Below are 19,227 nucleotides of genomic sequence, written 5' to 3' on the forward strand. Positions count from 1 at the left end.
GAGCCGTTCCCGCGAACCATACGACACGGTACTCGCCGTCCTCCCCCTCACACCCGAAGGTAAGAAGGTCTTCAACCTGACTACCTGTTGCCAACTCACCGGCTTAACCGTTGAGCCTCCTCGCAAACGTGGCATGCCACAATTGCCAACTTTACGGGCACTCGGCCCGTAATTGCCGCTCGCAACCCCGCTGCGTTAAATGCGCACTCCCCCACGCGACCTCAGCCTGCCCCAGGCCTAAAGATAAGTCCCAGTGCACCGAGCCTCCTCGGTGTGTTCTGTGCGGAGAGTCCCACACCGCGAACTATCGCGGCTGTGCTAAGGCCCCCCGCCCTAACCACAAGGTGGCGGCGCGCACTGCGGCCCATCAGCAGACTAGGGCACAACCTCAGCCCCTTATGTCCATCCGCGACTTCCCGGCCATCAGCCCTGCCCTTACAGCCCCACTATCGCCCCAATCACCGTGGGCAATCCCCCGCGCCAACGCCCCTGCGCCCGCCGCTCCGAAGCAGGCTAGCCCCATCGCCTCCGCTGCCCCTAAGGCAAAAGCACAATCGGCGCCTTCTGCGCATCGACCCACCGCGATACCACCCGCGGCTCACTCCCTTAAGGACGACCTGGCCCTCGTGAGCCACTTTGTTAGCACCTTCGACGTATTCGAAGTTAAAAATCTAGCTACACTCCTCCGCGCCACTGACGGAAACGGCACTGCCCGTCTTCAAGCCATGTCGCGTTTCAGCTCGCTCATAGAATCACTGAGCAAATTCTCCGCCTCTTCGTTCTCCCTCTAAATGGACTTATTAACCAGTAGGAGTAGAGTCAAGCCACGATCATTAAAGCTAGGCTTTTTCAACGCGGATGGCTTATCAAGCCAACGCGAGGAAGTTCGAACCTTCCTCACAGACCACCAACTCGACGCCCTGTTAATTCAAGAAACCTTCCTTAAACCCTCCGCTCGAACCCCCATGTTTGCCAACTATTGCGTGGTACGCAACGAAAGATTGAACTCGCCCCTCGGCGGTACCATTATATACTACAAACGGTCACTTCACTGCATCCCCCTCGACCCACCCCCTACAACGTACATCGAAGCATCGGCGTGTCGGCTCGGCATCACCGGCCACCCACCGATCACTCTCATTTCGGCCTATCTTTCACCTGATACTTCCCGATCGCTAATTCGCGAAGACCTGCAAGCCCTCTTGTCCCTAGGAGATTCAGTAATTCTGACTGGCGACCTTAACGCCAAAAATACTGCATGGAATTGTAACACCACCAACCCGCGCGGTAACACCCTCATGACGCTATCCGAATCCATGCATTTCGATATAATTGCACCCCTAGAGCCCACCCACTATCCGCATAACGTAAATTACCGCCCCGACATCCTAGACTTAGCTTTATTTAAAACCTTTTACTTAACCTTAGATTAGACTCAATCCACGTCGTTCATGAATTAGTTTCAGATCACCGCCCTGTCCTCTTTCACCTCTCCCCTCGTTCGGACATAGCCCCCCCTGACCCTTGCGCCCCCGTTAAATCGGTGTTGGACTGGGGGAAGTTGAGTCATGACCTCAATTTCCTCGAGTCTGAACACCTAGTTCAGATTCCGGACGAGATCTCTTCAGTCGTAGACGCCAACTGTGCTATTGACCGTCTAGAGGGACAATTACAAACCGCCGTTTGTAACAGCTCCCGGCCGGCACCGGCGGCGGACGACCGTCGCTGGAACCTACCGGAGGATGTGCGTGCCCTTCTAACGGAAAAGAACGCAGCCACTCGTGCTTACGACTCTTACCCCACCGACGAAAACCGTCGTTTCCTGCGGGCTTTACAGAGGGACTTACGTCCCTCTGTAAAGACGCGTATGGACGAGGTACGTCAAAGTCGATGGGAAAAGCTCCTAGAAGGGCTCGAGCCCACCCACCAAGCCTTCTGGCAACTAACCCGTTCCCTCAAGTCCGGCACAGTTGCCCAAACGCCCCCCCTTAACCGACCCAACCGCACCCCAGCATTTGACGACGAGGAAAAGGCCGAATGCCTGGCCGACAGCCTCGAAGCCCAGTGCTCCCCCAGCCTAGAGCCGGTCGACCCGACCCACCCCCTCCAGGTGGACTCCGAGGTCGAACTCAGAGCAACCCTCCCGCCCTCCGACCCTCCCCTCCCCCCGGTCACCCCAAAGGAAGTAGAATCGCTCATAAAGGACCTTAAGCCCCGCAAAGCCCCAGGCCCTGACGGTATCTCCAACAAGGTGCTTAAACAGCTTTCTGCACCCCTCATCTGTCTCCTGACTGCAATTTTTAACGCCGCTCTGACTAACTGCATCTTTCCGCAAAAGTGGAAAGAGGCGGTGGTCATCGGTATTCACAAGCCCGGGAAACCTCCATCTGAGCCCTCCAGTTACCGTCCCATCTCCCTGCTTAACACCATGGGCAAACTCTACGAGCGCATCCTATACGCCCGCCTCAGAGACTACGTCATGTCTCACAATCTCCTCCCCGACGAACAGTTCGGTTTCAGAGCTAGGTACTCATGCGTCCAGCAAGTGCACCGGATAGTGGAACACATCTCCGAAGGCTTCGATCGCCCCCGCTTCATGCCCACCGGCGCCTTCTTCTTCGATGTGGCAAAAGCCTTCGACAAAGTCTGGCACAACGGCTTACTTTACAAGCTGTATAAACTCGGCGTGCCTGATCGTCTCGTGCACATCATTCGAGACTTCTTGTCGAACCGCTCTTTCCGCTACCGAGTTGAGGGCGCACTCTCCTCCCCTCACACCGTAAGAGCTGGAGTCCCGCAAGGCTCTGTCCTCTCGCCTCTCCTTTTCTCCTTGTACACTTGCGACATCCCCAAGTATCAGGCAGTAAATCTCGCCCTCTTTGCCGACGACACTGCGCTCTACTATTCGGCGCGCAGCTCCAAGTTAGTTTCCGCGGCTCTCCAATCTGCCACCACACGCCTAGGCGAGTGGTTTCGCAGATGGAGAATCGAAGTCAATCCCGACAAAAGCGCGGCGGTATTCTTCACGCGAAGTAACCTATCCAGTCATAGGGTATAAAACCTCACCCCGATCTCGCTCTTTGACCGCCTAATCCCCTGGGTGAACACGGTCAAATACTTAGGAGTTACGCTCGATAGGAAGCTGTCATTCAAAGCACACGTGAAAACCGTCCGCGATCGCGCCCACTTTGTTATGAGCCGGCTTCATCCCCTTCTCAACAAGCATAGTAAACTCTCCCTTCGCAATAAGGTCAGACTGTACACGACCTGCATCCGCCCTATCATGACGTACGCCAGCGTCGCATTCGCTCAGGCAAATCCCGCGTTAATACACCGCCTGCAGGCTCTCCAAAATAGATTCATGCGCAACGCGACAGGTGCCCCGTGGTACCTGCGCAACGCTAACCTCCATATAGATTACGGCTCCCCACAATAGCCCAATTCATGAAACAGGCGTCGAGGAAATACTTCGACTCTGCTCCTCACCACCCCAACCCCCTCGTGGTGGCTGCATCCTCTTACGACCCCCTCAGGGAACAACCCCACCGCGTACGTAGGACCCGTCGGCCAAGGGAACTCCTCAACGACCCTGACGACCCTATCACTCTCGCCACTTTGAAGGCCAACCAGATTTCTAGTCAGTCCCGTCCCGCACGCACCAACCGTCCTCGTCGGCGAGGTCGTAGAGCCCCTCATTTTAGCACGTACACTGGTAGATTCTCTCCAACAGCACGCCCTTCTGGCGGAAGTCTCCAGTAGCGCCCTGAGCCGAGGTCCGTGCCCACTTGGGCGCCCTCAGGCCCGCTACTTAGCTTTAAGTTTGTTTTAGGGGTTATGAGCCTTCAGCTCGCCCTTTTTCTCCGGTGGCGCAGTAAAGGCCATCAGCGGCCAACTGCAAAATTTCATTCATAAAAAAATTAAAAAAAAATAAAAATAAAAAGGGATTGTTAGTGCTTTCTGCCGCTGTAGCATTTATACGGCACTGGATGGTCCTCAAGTATTTGAGAAGATTCCATATTTCCATCCTATTTCTGCTACTTTAAGGTTTGGCACTGTTGGGTCCCTGTAAATTTATCCTTTTTGATATTAGAAAACATAAATCTTCAGTCAAATAATTAAGTACCTCTCAATTTTTCATTCTTTTTTTTTTCAAATCAAAATCGGACATTTCTAATAACAAATAAATATTTTGTTTATTTTATTTATTTTTTATTTTATTTTATTTGGAAAACAAACAGTGATATTATTACTATAACTTATAGATAAATATGTATCTAAACACCAGTTACATGTTTTCGCATATAATAACTAAAGTTCACGCTAGTTATCTCTAAACTGCAAACAAAAAAAAAAAAAAGTCAACAGCAGAAATTTTTACAATACCGCACATTACATACCAACAATAGATTATAGATTATGGAACCGACTCAAACCAATGGTCAGTTAAGAATTTATTAAATAAAATTGGCTTAGTGTTGAAGATATCCAAATTTGGAAAGTCGGTCAGCTGATTGAAAGAAGTTACCGATCTGATAAAGAAAGAATTCCGCCTGTAATTGGTGAAACAACGTGGAGCAGCAAAAGTTGTTTGGTGTCTTACAGATCTATGTGGAACTCGAATTTGTAATTTGGAAAGTAGGTAGCTTGAATCTATTTTAGATTGAGCAATCTTAGCCAAAAGTGTAGTGTCCGCAATTTTCCTTCTTACTTCTAACGGCAATATGTGATGCCTTTTACACCTCGCTTCGTAGTTTGTATCGAAGGTTTTACACCTGTACTGAAGAAATCTCATAAATTTGCGTTGTATAACTTCCAGTCTATTTATGTAGACGTCATACTGTGGATTCCAAAGCTGAGAGCTGTACTCGAGTATACTACGGACATAAGAACAATATAAAATTTTTAAGGTTTTTAAATTTGTAAATTGAGAGCACGATCTTAAAACGAAACCCATCATTCTATTTGCTTTATTGGAAATGTGACCAATGTGTGCATCATAAGATAGTTTGTGGTCGTGTATTACCCCAAGATCCTTAATCTCAGATACCTTATCAAGCTTACAATTTTTGATTGTGTAATTATATTCAATAATATTTTGTTTACGGGTGAACGTTATGAATTGACACTTCGCTAAATTTAATTCCAATTTGTTTACGGCACAATATTTTTCAAATCGATCAAGATCTTGCTGTAAAAGAAGACTATCGTTAATGGTATCAATAGGCTTAAATATTTTTAAAATTAAATTGTTGAATCTAGAGTGGCTTTGTGACTTGAAGTCCTAAATTAATTTGCTCTTGGATTAAATATTTCTGTCTTGTAACGAAAATACACTTTTGAGACGTTTTTTTACTATTATCAAGTAATTATTCTCTAGCGTCTATAGGGAGAAGATCGTTTTCTTGGATTTAATAAATTTGTCTTCATAAAAAGAATTTTGTCTTTTTCTAAGTAATCTGTTTTTACCGTGCAGCTTTACCTACGGGGCGCAGAGTCTTAGGGCGCGCCGAGTGCTGCCCGCGAAGCATCCTGCGTCTCTCGTGGCACAACCGAAATAAACAAGTTTCCATACCAATTCCAAATTCCATTTTGATCGCGTGCCTACTAGATAGAGAGCGCCAGGGCGCATCCGGGCACAACCCATCCCCGGCGCTCTGTGGCCAAAACCCAGAATGAAAGGAAACCCTTGCGAAGAAAGTGGGTCAATAAAGCAACAACGGCAATATTTAAGGGAATCATCGCACTTAATAAAGCGTAAACGACTTGAGCCGGTCAGTAAAAAACTTTTTATCCTTGCAACAAGAGCAAAACGTCGCGCGTTTTGTTTCTGCCACTCCGACCACTGATGCGAAACGCACGTCTTTTTCGCTCATATTATATGGACTTAAAACTTTTTCTGACCTGCTTAATGCGATTCCGTGTCGATAAGTGTGGTGACTCCTAAATTAACTTGAAAACGAAAGTTATGCTATTTAATCTTTATTCCATAAAACCAGAAAAGTATCAAAAAGAAGATCATAAATGTATAATGTAAAGATGCTGATCTTTACATTGTAAACCAAGCGTAATCTGTGACCAGGTTTCGTCCATCAAAAACTAACATTTATATGAGATTTCGGAACGAAAGCGAATGAATTATATTTGCATAGAGCTCCTTACAAAAGTCCTTTCCTCAAAGAGAATTATTATTATAGCCTTTCTTCTTACCTCAATGATTAAACGACAAAAACGATACGTTATCTCTTGCTATCACTCTCCTTCAAAATAAATTATAATTATTCAATGTCAAATAAACAAATGAACGAACGATAACGAATTTCACTGGAGCCGTTCTAGAAAATCATTCTTGGATACAAGAAAAAGGAGTTACTTCATTCACTAAACATATATTTTGACAATTTATGTCAAAATTTATGTGTTTTGCCCCTTGACTTACAAATAAATGGACGACGAGTCTAATACAAAAACCACGAAAAAAATGTCCCAAGTCAACCTATTTAAACGCAGTGACATGTAAAGGAATATGAAAAAGCTAAAACGTTGAATTTAAATTGTAATGTCATCGCAGTACTGTCTAATTTTGCTTGCTTCGCTGTTAGTCGAACAAACGAAGACTAAAGCGTGAATGACGCTCTGTATACAATTTTAACGCCCTATAAGTTCGGACACTTTTTAGCGCGGACCCGACGTCCATATATTCATAATTATCCATAATTATGTCACGCAAGGTGTATCTGAAAGATATTTATAAATATATATATATATATATATATATATATATATATATATATATATATAAAGTAGACGTACTACTCCCGAACTGTTAAAGACGAAATTTTGTATCGTAGTTAGTTTAAGTATAATGTTTATTACATTTCTGTGAGTACATTCACGTCACCAATTAATACCTATCAACATCTGTAGAGGATTACCACTGAGAAAATTCGAATGATAAGCCGCGCTTTGATTATCAAAACTCTCTGCTTTAAAACCAAGCTAAGCTCTGTAAACACTACTCAGAATACATAACAGGTCCCGAAAAATCTTCTCAAGTTCCGGGGATTATTTAAATCTGAGATTATCTCTCGCCATTTATTACCAGCATCATCTCAGATCAAAGCCGGATCGGAGCCAATCCAGTCTTACCCGCCACCGGTGATGCTAATATCTTCGGATTTAAATTTATATAAATAACACCCAGTAAATTGATGTTATAAATTTATCTTTTTATTTTCACCAGGTAATAGTGTGTCCATATTGTTTTAAAGATATGTGAAATCATAAACTATTACAAATTTGGTTTCCCAAAGTATGTTATCGCTTGCGACATGACGCATGTTATTTTGTGAAAAAGTTGAATTTTATTATGAACGTGTTTAAGGTTCCTTTAATATTTTTCACTATGGCCACCCTACAAACACTCTTGTTTCAGAATTTTTATGAAGGGTCACGATTTGTGAATTCTAATAGAGCTACACCGTTTACTGCAAACAACTCGAATCTTAGCTGAATTCCAATGTTTTTTTTTCTGTTAAAAGCTTTTTTGAGACATTAAAGGTTTTCGATAAAAAAAAAGATTCTTTTAGTTGGTGATAACGTATTTTAAAGTTTTATATCGACCTGTTTTTGGACGCACTTTTTCTATCACAGATGATTTAACAATGCCCCGTACACAACAGAAAAGGGTTTTCCCTTATTTATAAGTAAATGTGAAGAGATTAATAATAATTTACACTGTAGTATAGTTATGTGCAACTCAGGGTTAGACACTACCTGCATGCATCAGCACTACGCTCATACTTAACATATGAGGTAGGTAACACTATTATATACCGAACCACATGGTATTTAGTGACAGACTAGGGATATCAGCGAAACGTAGACGAACTACGGGAGGTAAGGTCGACTGATCCACCAATCGCGCGCATGATACAATACTCCATCGCCGTCGCTACCCGCACCACCAACCTACCACCAAATAGACCTAACATTCATTTTTGCGCATTTAGAGAGTAAACGTTAGAACCACTCAAACGGAATATATATATATATATATATATATATATATAATATATATATATATATATATATATCCAAGTACATTAAAAATTTCATTTGTGATTTTTACGTGCAGGATTTGTGGTGTATTATTGCATTTTATTTGACAGTTTTAGTTGGTAATACGGAGGGTATTTATTTAGCAATGCAGAATAATAATTTTTATTTATAAAATTTTGCCTGACCTGAATACTTTTCTAATTTGTGAAACCAGATAGCCGTCATTTTGCGGTTGGTTTAAATTGCACGGTAGCCAACCTTTATGGGCCGAGTAGGTAAGGATAGCGCATCGCGTGAGCGGCTAAGAAAAGAAATGACATGCTGCTGCGTGGTGACACTGAGGTCCAACCATAAAGAGAGAAGTGTCAGGCCCGTGTCCAGTTATTTTAAATTAATTCAACACCACTTAAAACGAATATACCTGTCATAAGAATAATACTTAAATTTTTCGTCCTTCGAGACAGGTCAGTGTCCAATTAGCTATACTGCTAGATCTTAGATCATAATTTATCTTCATTCTTTAATTTTCTGATATATATTCGCGAGTTATCGTTATATCTTTACGATAGCCACTTTGTAACTCTGTCATTAAAATAAGCAAGCATATCTATTTCTGCCGCCAAGCAGTAATGTCAGCATTATTATGTTCCGGTTTTGAAGGGTAATCTTTGCAATTTAAAGCTCTGAGCGGCACTGCAACTGTTATGTACAAGCGTGTAGCTTACCATCAGACGGACGACTTTTTCGTTCCGTCACTTGACATTTAAAAAAAAGAAAAGCAACTTTTGTTCTATTTTTTTTTATTGTAAATTTGTTTTAGGACTTTCTATTGCAACTGTAGATATTAGCCTGTTTGTCAGTCCAAGACATAGTATTTATTGTTTCCATATGGTACATAGATATATTAAAATTTAAATAGTAGGTACCTACATACCAACATGACACTATTAGGGCGCCGGCCGCCATTAAAAGTATAATAAATTTAAAATAAGCATAAAAACAATTTGTGACCAAAAATATTTTTTTACAACAATAATTTATTACATTGTGTATGTACTTGCATTGCGTGAGTTTTTAGACATCACTGATTCTTTTAATAATAGGAATGCCGAATGTTTAGTTTATTAACATTGTCGAAAGAAGCCATTACAAAAAATTCAGAAAAGCTTGTTTTATAATATCATACGACGAGACGAACAAGTCGTACGCCTGGTTGTAAGCGACACGCCTACTCATAACAGTTCTAGTCAACGTTTCACACCGCAAAGATTTGAAGAGCACTGACTCTGCGCCTTAGACTATGGATTTTTTTCCATCCTCTAAGCTCTGCGCCCGTCATCCTGAGACGTGAAGTTGACAAGTCCCATGTGCCAGTAATTTCACCAGAGATACTAGCACGACAAAGCGCGACTTGCGTGCGGGTCAGGCGCGGTTTAGTGCGGAACCGCGGCGGGTCTAATTCCCACCGGACCCACGCGCCCGCTTTCGGTGTGTTGTCGTCCATATAAATACACGGAATTAGACCCGTCGCGATTCCGACCCAACCCGCACCCAGTCTCGGTGTATGAAATGCTATGCGAAAATAGCAATATCGTGCTTTATGTCGCTCTCGCGCATGTCGCGCCCTCTTTGTTGGCCCTAAATCACCCTTAAGCTGTACTAAAATATTTTTAATTAATACATCTTTTACTGGCGAATGAATTAAAGCTTGCGAATCGGCACAAATGCAAAAGCAGCGGTGGCTTGAATCACTTAAAACTTAAGCACTCATGAGCAAGTGAATTTCAATAAGCCATTGTAATTCGATCGCCGATTCCATTCAGCCCACTGATGCAGTCGACTAATAACCAGTAATCCCATCCATTTGTTTTAGCTTCGTGACTGAGTGAGCATTTCTTTGACTCATAACGAGGCTTTCAACTGATGTGGTCTTTTTATATGAAACGTAAAAAGATCACAGCGTAATAAGTTAGTTAAATTGTGCATCCAGGACTCTTATTGTATTTATTAGGATCTCTTATTTGTGGGAGCTTGAACGAAAGGAGTCTCCCTGCACGACGTACCATTTATTTCCTGTTCGTTGACGCACCCTGGGCAAATGCTTTCACCACGATGGTAAGTACGATAGCGTATGCCATCGAAACGATAAGAAGATTAGAGCTCAGTTGTTATTATTATTAGTTAGTTTAGTTTTCAGCTGTTGATCTTCCGTTTAGACAAATTAATTAAAATTAAATTAAATAAATAAACTGGACTCTAATAAATTTATCTCAGCTGGACACACAACCACTCTAAAAAAAGACGATTTGCTACAATTACCAACCTTATTGGTCGGGTGAACCGTGGGCTATTTATGTATAGCACACTGTTACCATCTCTTTATTATTATTTTTTTTTGGGAAACATGTAGTCTTACAAATAATTACAACTTTCACATAAAAAAAGTGACCTCAAAAATTTGCTTATCCGTCTTCACTGTGTTTTATTTTCATTAGAATTACATCTGTATACCAAGTTTTATTGAAATCGGTTAACGGAAAGTGAGTGAAATTCAATAAACTGAAGCCATCCCCTAATTTGTCACCCTTAGAAGTGGAATATTTTCTTCAGATTTAAATGGAACCTCTACTGAGGTACCACCTTACCAACAAAAAAGAATCGGTTCACAAATGCAGTAGTAATCGTGTAACATACGCAAAGAAAAATACAGACGAATTGAGAACCTACTCCTCCTAAAGCTACTCCTTCAAAAAATAAATCGGTTAAAAAATACACTAACCACATTGTTCCACTAAATAAGTACAAATATTAGAAAGTTTGAATTGTCATTTCAAAAAGAAATAAACAATGTAAAGACAAATATGTCTAAACAAAAGGTTTTTTGGTTTTAGTTTATTCTAATTTATTCATGGGGTCCTCTGCGAAATATGTGTCTCCCGCTCTTTGCTAGAAACTCGTCAACGATAAAGAAATAATGTCGATATCTTTAATCTGTTGTTATAATACCTATACACGAAAGTCTAATAAAAAAGTATTTTTGGAGTGTACGGAGAATCTTGGAATATTAAAGTTAATCAATGAAACAGAGTCTACATATTACCGTTAACTATTTTACAGTCATAGAAAAATTTCCTCCACAAAAATACGTCTATAAATTAGAGAATCTATATTATCATCTATATGTCAAAAAAGAAGTGCCCAGTTCATTGGAGTAAGGATTTCCTAAGTTTTTAATAAGCCTATATAGTTGACCAAGACTACTCGTAATGGAGAAAAAGATGGTTTTTTTCCATAACAAGTGATGGGACGAAGAAGTCGTGGGTCTGGTGGTAAGACTGGTAAGCAACAAGCTTATCCATAGCAATTGCAGTGCCACTCAGAGCTTTAAATCGCAAAGATCTTAGGGCCACTGCCACCACCGCGTCCGTTACCCTGAGACAGAGATAGAGAGGTATATATTTATTTGTAAGCATACACGGTAAGTACAGTTTACATGTTTAAGATTACATTTATGGTTCAGCGTGTTGCGCCAGTAACCGGCATACAAATGTTAATAGCAAATATTATACATTGTTCGCATTTATTAGAATAGAATAGAATAGAATAGATAATATAATTAAATAAAAAAGAGGAACGCATATCAAAGTAATAAATATTTCCATCCTCTAAGAAATATGAAGAGGGTCGCAGACTTCAAAATTTAAATGTCAAAAACTCATTTACATTATTATTCTAAGTTTACATCATAAAAACAAATAGTATTTTCTTAAATCTAGACGTAGGTAACATTTTGTATATCGTCAGGTTATACATTATATAATTTTACGCACATGTTATAGCAATTCCTTTGAAAACATGCATTAGTGTATATCCGTCGGCCCAAACGATAGGGATATCGGGTTAAAAAAGGAACATTTTTTTGAAGTAAAAGTAAATAAATAACTATGTTTTTGACAAAAATAAATACATATCTCGAATAAATATAAGGAAGGAAGGGACAATATTCTTAGTTTTTTAAATAAGGGTAACAGCTATCTCGCATCCAGCACCACACATCGCCTTTACGCATTTCTTCTGTAAGATAAAAGCTCGACATAAGTTGTCAAGTCCCATGTGCCTGTAATTTCACCAGCCCCCCGGCCCCCTTATATTTCAAAACCGGAACGCAATAATGCTCACATTACTGCTTGGCGGCACTGCAAGGTGACAGTACTTCCCTGGACCAACTCTTTCACAAAGAGTTCTACTCAGTTCTACTACTACTACAGTTACACAGACAGAATGAAATAAAGTAGTTAATTATTGCATTTTCGTGAAGATAAACAGTTGATTCCCACGACTCATGCTGTGGTAAACCCTCATTTGCATTCCTACATCGCTTCGACGTTCAAACGTAACGTTCCAATTCACGCGAAGGGAAAAAGAAAAGACGGCCTTACGCAGCGCCCTGTCCAGACCGAGCTCCGCATCGGACGTTTCGACAGCGCCTGATTGGGTTCCAGTTTTCTACCAGCGTAACGGGCAAAGAAAAATGCTATTCCAGCTGCTACATCGCTTGATCGCTTCAATGGAAATTCCGTTTCCATTATTTTCACGGTGCTAATTTCAATCGTGTGTTTGCTTTGTGAGTTGTATTTGTTCAATTGGATCTTTTATTAGTTTTTATTGGCGGCAATCCCAATGGATTACTTAAATTACAGTTATTGACAGCAATAATTTTGCTAAGGTTTTAGTAATCTATCAAAGTTCCTTTTTCATGTGAATTACTTAGTAGTTTTTTTAGTCAATTTAGTGGCAGTGCCCCTCAAATCTTTGCGATTTAAAGCTCTGAGTGGCACTGCAACTGTCAATGATCAAGCGTGTCGCTTACCACCAGACGCACTTGTTCGTCTCCTCACTTGGTATATCATAAATAAAAAATTAAGAAATAATAAGAATTTTATACAGATTTCGAAGTTTTTTTCCCAAAAATTTCAATGCAGACGGTAATGTTTTTACACCTAATATTTTTAGCTACAACAACACATAAAATGGTAATAATAGAAACCGATACGAAATATTACAGTCCTGCTCTGAAATACAACCAACAACAACTTGGCGTTCATAAAAAAATTTAAAATTTAAAATAACTGACTCCATTCGCTTCACAAAAATGGCTACCGGAAACAGGAGGCGGCAGCGTATCCTGTGACGTCACCACGCAGATGTGCGGGCACTTCCGGCCAGTCACATCCGGCCCTCGAAAAGAGATCTGCTCGCCCTTATCAAATACTATGAGAATCATATTTTCTCAAATATACTGTAGGCGGCTTTGTAGTTTTAATGTAACTAAATGTGGCTTTAAAACCAAAATTAATATGTGTTGAAATAAGTTATCTTATTGAATAGAGCTAAAGTGAAACAAAGTTCTTTATTTTGTTATGCTAACACTATAAAGTGTAATTTTGATTTCAGCTTTGTTAAGAATACTTAGCATAGCTGCAAACTCCTTTGAGAAAAGAGTTCGTCCTGGGAAGTACTGCCATCTTACCTATTTCTGGCGTTTCGGTTTACTGGAACATGCGACGTACTCGTATCAACTTATGTCTCAGGGTAACGAGCACAGTAGCACTGCCTCTGAGGCAGATATTTGTGATTTAAAACTTTATGCGACACTGAATTGTTATGAATAGGCGAGTCGCTTACTACCAGGCGCAAAACTTGTTCGTCCCGTTACTTGTTATCATAAAAAAACTTGCACTAAATTATTATAATAAAGACAGTCATAAACCAAATTAGCTGGATAGTGGTAGATGTCATTGTTTAAAAATTACGCAACTAAACACCTCTATGAAAGTCCCTTCGCACTTAGTAAGGTGTGAACCATTAAGCGAGGAGTAAAATGAAAGGATAATAGATCTGCCCTTAATTATTAATTAATTGTCAACGTCAGAGACAGACGGGACTCGCGCAGGACACAATGGTCACGGTACGGGACGAGTGGTCATTGTGCACAGAAGATTTCTATGTGTGTACGTTAATGTGGCAAAACCAGTAGATTTCAACTCCTCATCAAACTATGATACTTGTGTCACAACTAAAAGTGGTTACTTAAAGTAAATTTTGTTTTTAAGAGAATTTAGAAATCTTCATTGAAGCAGTATAGCACTATTACTATTAGCAAAAACATGTTTAATTAGAACACTATCGTGAAGAAACAAATTATTTATTTTCATCATATGAAAAATTCAAAAATTTCATTTTTTTTTTAATGTCAAGATATTTTATTGAGTGCCACCATGATATTCAATTATTTTTTTGTGAAATTACTCCACTAGTTTTGTTATAATTATTAATATAAAGACCGAACACGTAGAAAAAATTCCTTAGATCCGGCCTAGTTATAGTAGCATAGCATCTGGCACAGTTAGAAGGATTTTCTTATATTATATATATCTATAGGATCTTTTTATATATATTATTATTATTATTTTATATTTGTTTTTTATCTTTGTATTAATAATTACAACAACTCAAAAACTAGTTTTTCTAATTGATTGTAATAATGTTTTACTACCATGATATTATTTTTTTTGTGAAATTACGCCACTATTTTGTTATTATTACCTATCAATACAAAAATCAAAGAAAAATTTGTTTGTGTTTGATGGAATAATAATTTGAATGCTAAACCCATGCTAAACCAATTTTATTTTTTTATATAAAAGTATGGTACCGCTGTAACGACGCACACAATACCTTAACCCAAGTATTCGAGCAGTATAATCATTAATTTGCGTTGAAGAAGGGATTCTTTTGATTGGCTTTTATCAAGCGGCGAGTACGATAGTCGTATTGGTTGCAGAGTGAGCCTCGAGGACCTGACAGGATCGGAAAAAGGAGTCACGAAGCCGTGAATCGCGTTCAAGTGTTTGACCTCAGTTATGAAAGAGGACAAATATAATTGTTGGGAAGTTTATTTCCTTCCGAAGTAGATAGGAATACCTAAATCTATTCAAACCGTTAAAGAAGTAACTCCTATGTATCAATATACTAGTTACCTTGAACACTATATACCTATATAATAGTTCACATTACACTATATACCTACTTAAATGCATGTTAAAATACTTGAAAATACATACTTAACAAAAAACATGGCAACCCGTTTTTAATGGGCTTTGTATAAGTTAATTCAACAAGTAAAATATTATAACTTCGTAGTTTAAATTTGTTTTCCTGGCCTGTAATACCCTGAGGTAATAATGTAATCTGTCGTTGGTTAAAGTTTATTTACCTTACCTCACATATTATTATATCATATTCAGTAACTACCAAAAACATCAAAATCATATTATTTTGGCCCATTCCCCATAACTTTTAAAAGTAATTTTCGCTGTTCCAATAAGGGAACACGTCTGAAAATGCTTTGGAAAAGCCTCAACAATGTCGGCATTTGAATAATTGAGTCGGACATCTCACGCGGAACATTTCACGGTCCAGTTGCCTTAATGCGAAACGAACTTATTGAATAGGGGCGGAATCCACGGATCCAATAAAAAAGCTGTCAAACCCATGCATTAAGCGACAAGTGTACGCATGTAATATTTATTTTTCTTATAGTAACACCGCGAAAGGATTAAGTAAATTAATTGAAAGTATTTCTTTATTTTATTTATTATGATGTTTTACACGATTTAGATCCTAACAAATTGTTCATTTCCTATGTGAAACAATCGCGAAAATCTAAGACTCGATATATACATAACAGTTATTAAAAAATTATGAGGTTGTAGCATTTATTTTGAAGTTTTGATTTCTTAGATAGATACTGTTTTGCAGCCGGTTTTAAATGGACAAATTAAATATTTTTACTTTAGTACGGGGTAATAGTCGTATATGGTTTTATGAGCTTTAAGGTCGTCTTCTCTTACTAAAATTACAAAATGGGGATAAACGATGGATACACGCGATAAAACAATTTAGTAGGTATTTTCGCACCTATCTTGACGGTTCTAACCCGCCCCGCGCCAGCGCTCGGTGTGTTGTCGTCCATATAAATACGTACACGGAATTAGAACTTAAAATTAGACCCGCCGCGGTCCCTCTCTCTGTGTGTTTCACGCTTTAGACCACAATATTGATGTAAAAAAAATAGCTCGGCGGAATTTACGAGATAAAATTTAAACAAAAATTAAAATTTAAACGTAATATTGTAAATTAATAACAATAATATATTATTATGAATCTAACAAAGATACGACCTTCTAAAAATTATTAGAGCTGCAATTTTGAGAGATAGGCTTTCCAACTACTCAATACTATTACGTACGCCATTTATTGCAAAAGATTCAATTTTAGAGTACGAATTCTTTTTTCTCTTTATCAGAACAAAATCTATGGAAATTCCCAAAATAATTTTTCTATATCTATACACATTTGCTACTCAGCAGTTCTACTCTAACAATTCAAACTATTATATCAATGGGGTTATGGAATAAAATACCGGTTTTAACAATACATTGAGAGACACTCAGCACTACCTACCTCTTTAGCTGTTAGCTTCATTTTGTTGCTATCGAACATGAAATCCGCATTTAAGCGCGGAAAACTGTAATCTAATAATGTGTTTTTGCTAATTTCTTCTTCTCCAAGTTGCCAGTTGAACATTGATGAGACGGGAGTTGGATATTGATGTGAAAACTTTAGTTTTCCAAAAGCACTAATCAAGAAATGTTACATGTGAACGCACCCTTATTATTATAACCAACTCATGCACTTTGTACTGCTGTTCACAGGAGCAAAGGGTTTAGGTCACAGAAATAATAAATAGACAGTTTATATTATTTTTCAACACATTTACTCTTAGGTACTAGGCATTACATGCAAAAAACTAGGCTGTATTTTATCATAAGGCCCTATTTAGGCCCTATTTGTATTTCTACAAACTCGCCGAACGGCTTCTAGGCGCACGGATAACCAGCGGCTTGGTTACTGCCGCGGCTGCCACCCCGCGCTACATTCGCGCAGCGAACTCAAAAAGCCAGTGGACTGTTTGATTTTATTTAAAATAAAAAAAAAAAATAAAACTGTAGTGTACTGTATTTGACGTGCAAAATACATTTTAAAATACAAACAATAATTATAAAATATCAAATAATTCGTTCATAAATAAAAAAATAGAAAAAATAGGAAAATGTAAGAATAATAATAATAGAAAAAAAATTAAAACAAATAAGTAAATAATCTCAGTACAGAGTGCTAAAAAAACCGACCTCAAAAGTACGTGGAATTACATATAATTACCAAGTTTTATTGAAATCGCTTACCGGAAAGTGCGCAAACCCGGATTCATCCCCTAGTTCGCCACTATACGAGTTCTCACTACTAAAAGCATACTGAGAGAGAGAAAAACGCCTTGAATTGGAGAATAGCAAAATCAACCATTAAAATAATTGCATTTATAATAAAATTTAGGCGCTCAACAGTTGCATTGCATCTGACGACGAGTTGTAGCGGCTTGTACTACCACACTGAGTATTCGGTTCTGGAGGCTAGCGGGATCCGAAGCACAGTGCACCGCTGGCTGACCATGGGTAGTTGGGGGCCCAAGTAGCGGGAATGCCACCAGTGAAAGGCTGCCCCGCCAGGGCCCTAGTGGTACGAGACGGGTGTGGCGATACAAGTTAGCAGATTGGGACGAAATGCGCCATTTCTTTGCGCCATATCCCTGGCAGGTGTGCTTTACTGCAGGAGACTAGTCGAGCTGTGCTGATGCTGTAGTCGAGGTCTTGCGTTTGGGTATGGAGTATTACATACCATACTCTGATGTACCCAATGAACCCCAAGCTCGTCCATGGTTTAACGCTGATTGTAGTTGTGCTGAAGCACATAAACAGTCCGCGTGTCAGGGTAGGGCACATGCTCGACTAAGCAAAGCTCCGAGTACTCAGAATTTGAAGAAAGCTTTTAATAAGGCCGCCAAGAAGTGCAAAAGCATGTTACGTAGGGTCAAGTTCGACCTGTACGCCGCATAGGGGCCAAGCTTGCCTCTTATCCAGCGGGCAGCAAATCCTTTTGGTCCCTATACAAAACGGTCGAATATAACTTTTGTCGCCAATCTTTGCCACCTCTGCTGAGGTCGGATGGCTCGCTGGCTCTTACTGCGGAAGAGAAGGCGAATCTCTTTGCCTCACTCTTTGCAAAGAGTTCGGGTCTGGATGCCGTAGGGAACCTACCACCTACTTTACCTCAGACTGGCTGCTGCACTATGGCGCCAGTTCGCATACGCCGAAATGATATACTTAGGACTCTGCGAAATCTAGCCGTGAATAAAGCTAGCGGGCCAGATGGAATTCCAGCAATAGTCCTGCGTAACTGTGCGCCTGAGTTGTCTCCTGTTCTAAGACGCCTACGCCTGTACCGCCTCTCACTTGAGACTGGTGTAGTTCCCAGGTCGTGGAAGCTTGCAAACGTGCAACCTGTGCCAAAAAGGTAAGTAGAGCTGACCCTGTCAACTATAGACCTATCTCAGTCACTTTCATACTCTGCAAGACTATGAAACGTGTACTCAACAACCGTCTCTTGTCGTACCTTGAAGACAACGACCTCCTCAGTGATCGCCAGTACGGATTCTGACGAGGGTGATCAACTGGGATCAATCTTCTTGTGTATGCTTGTCACATATGGAGCGACGCTATAGAAAAGCAGAGTGAAGCACTTGCAGTGTCTTTGGATATTTCTAAAGCCTTTGACAGGGTCTGTTACGCAAAACCTTTTAAGTAAGCTTCCCTCTTATGGACTTCCCACTGACCTTTGCAATTGTTTTTCAGATTTCTTGATCGAACGTTCGATTCGAGTGGTCTTAGAAGGCTACTCTTCCGAACATATGGCGATAGATTCCTCAGGGTTTCTTTTTTTTTTTTTTCATTTATTTGTGGCAACAAACGGTTTCGTACGGTTTGCAACTCTCTTTCTGCTGCATATCAATGATATGTTAATTCCAGGTGCCTTTGCGTATGCTGATGATAACACAGTTGAAGATAGGTACTTGACCAATGCAAGGGTCAGTGGAGAGAAAATCCAGTCTTGCCGAGAGTCCATGGTTAGCCGTTTAGATTGACACTCCAGGCAGTCTTCGATTGGGGCAATGACAATATTGTCAAATTTAACGCTACTAAAACGCAGGCG

This window comes from Hyposmocoma kahamanoa, unplaced genomic scaffold, assembly GCF_003589595.1.
Source record: "Hyposmocoma kahamanoa isolate Upper Pololo Valley unplaced genomic scaffold, ASM358959v1 87, whole genome shotgun sequence".
Taxonomy (NCBI): domain Eukaryota; kingdom Metazoa; phylum Arthropoda; class Insecta; order Lepidoptera; family Cosmopterigidae; genus Hyposmocoma; species Hyposmocoma kahamanoa.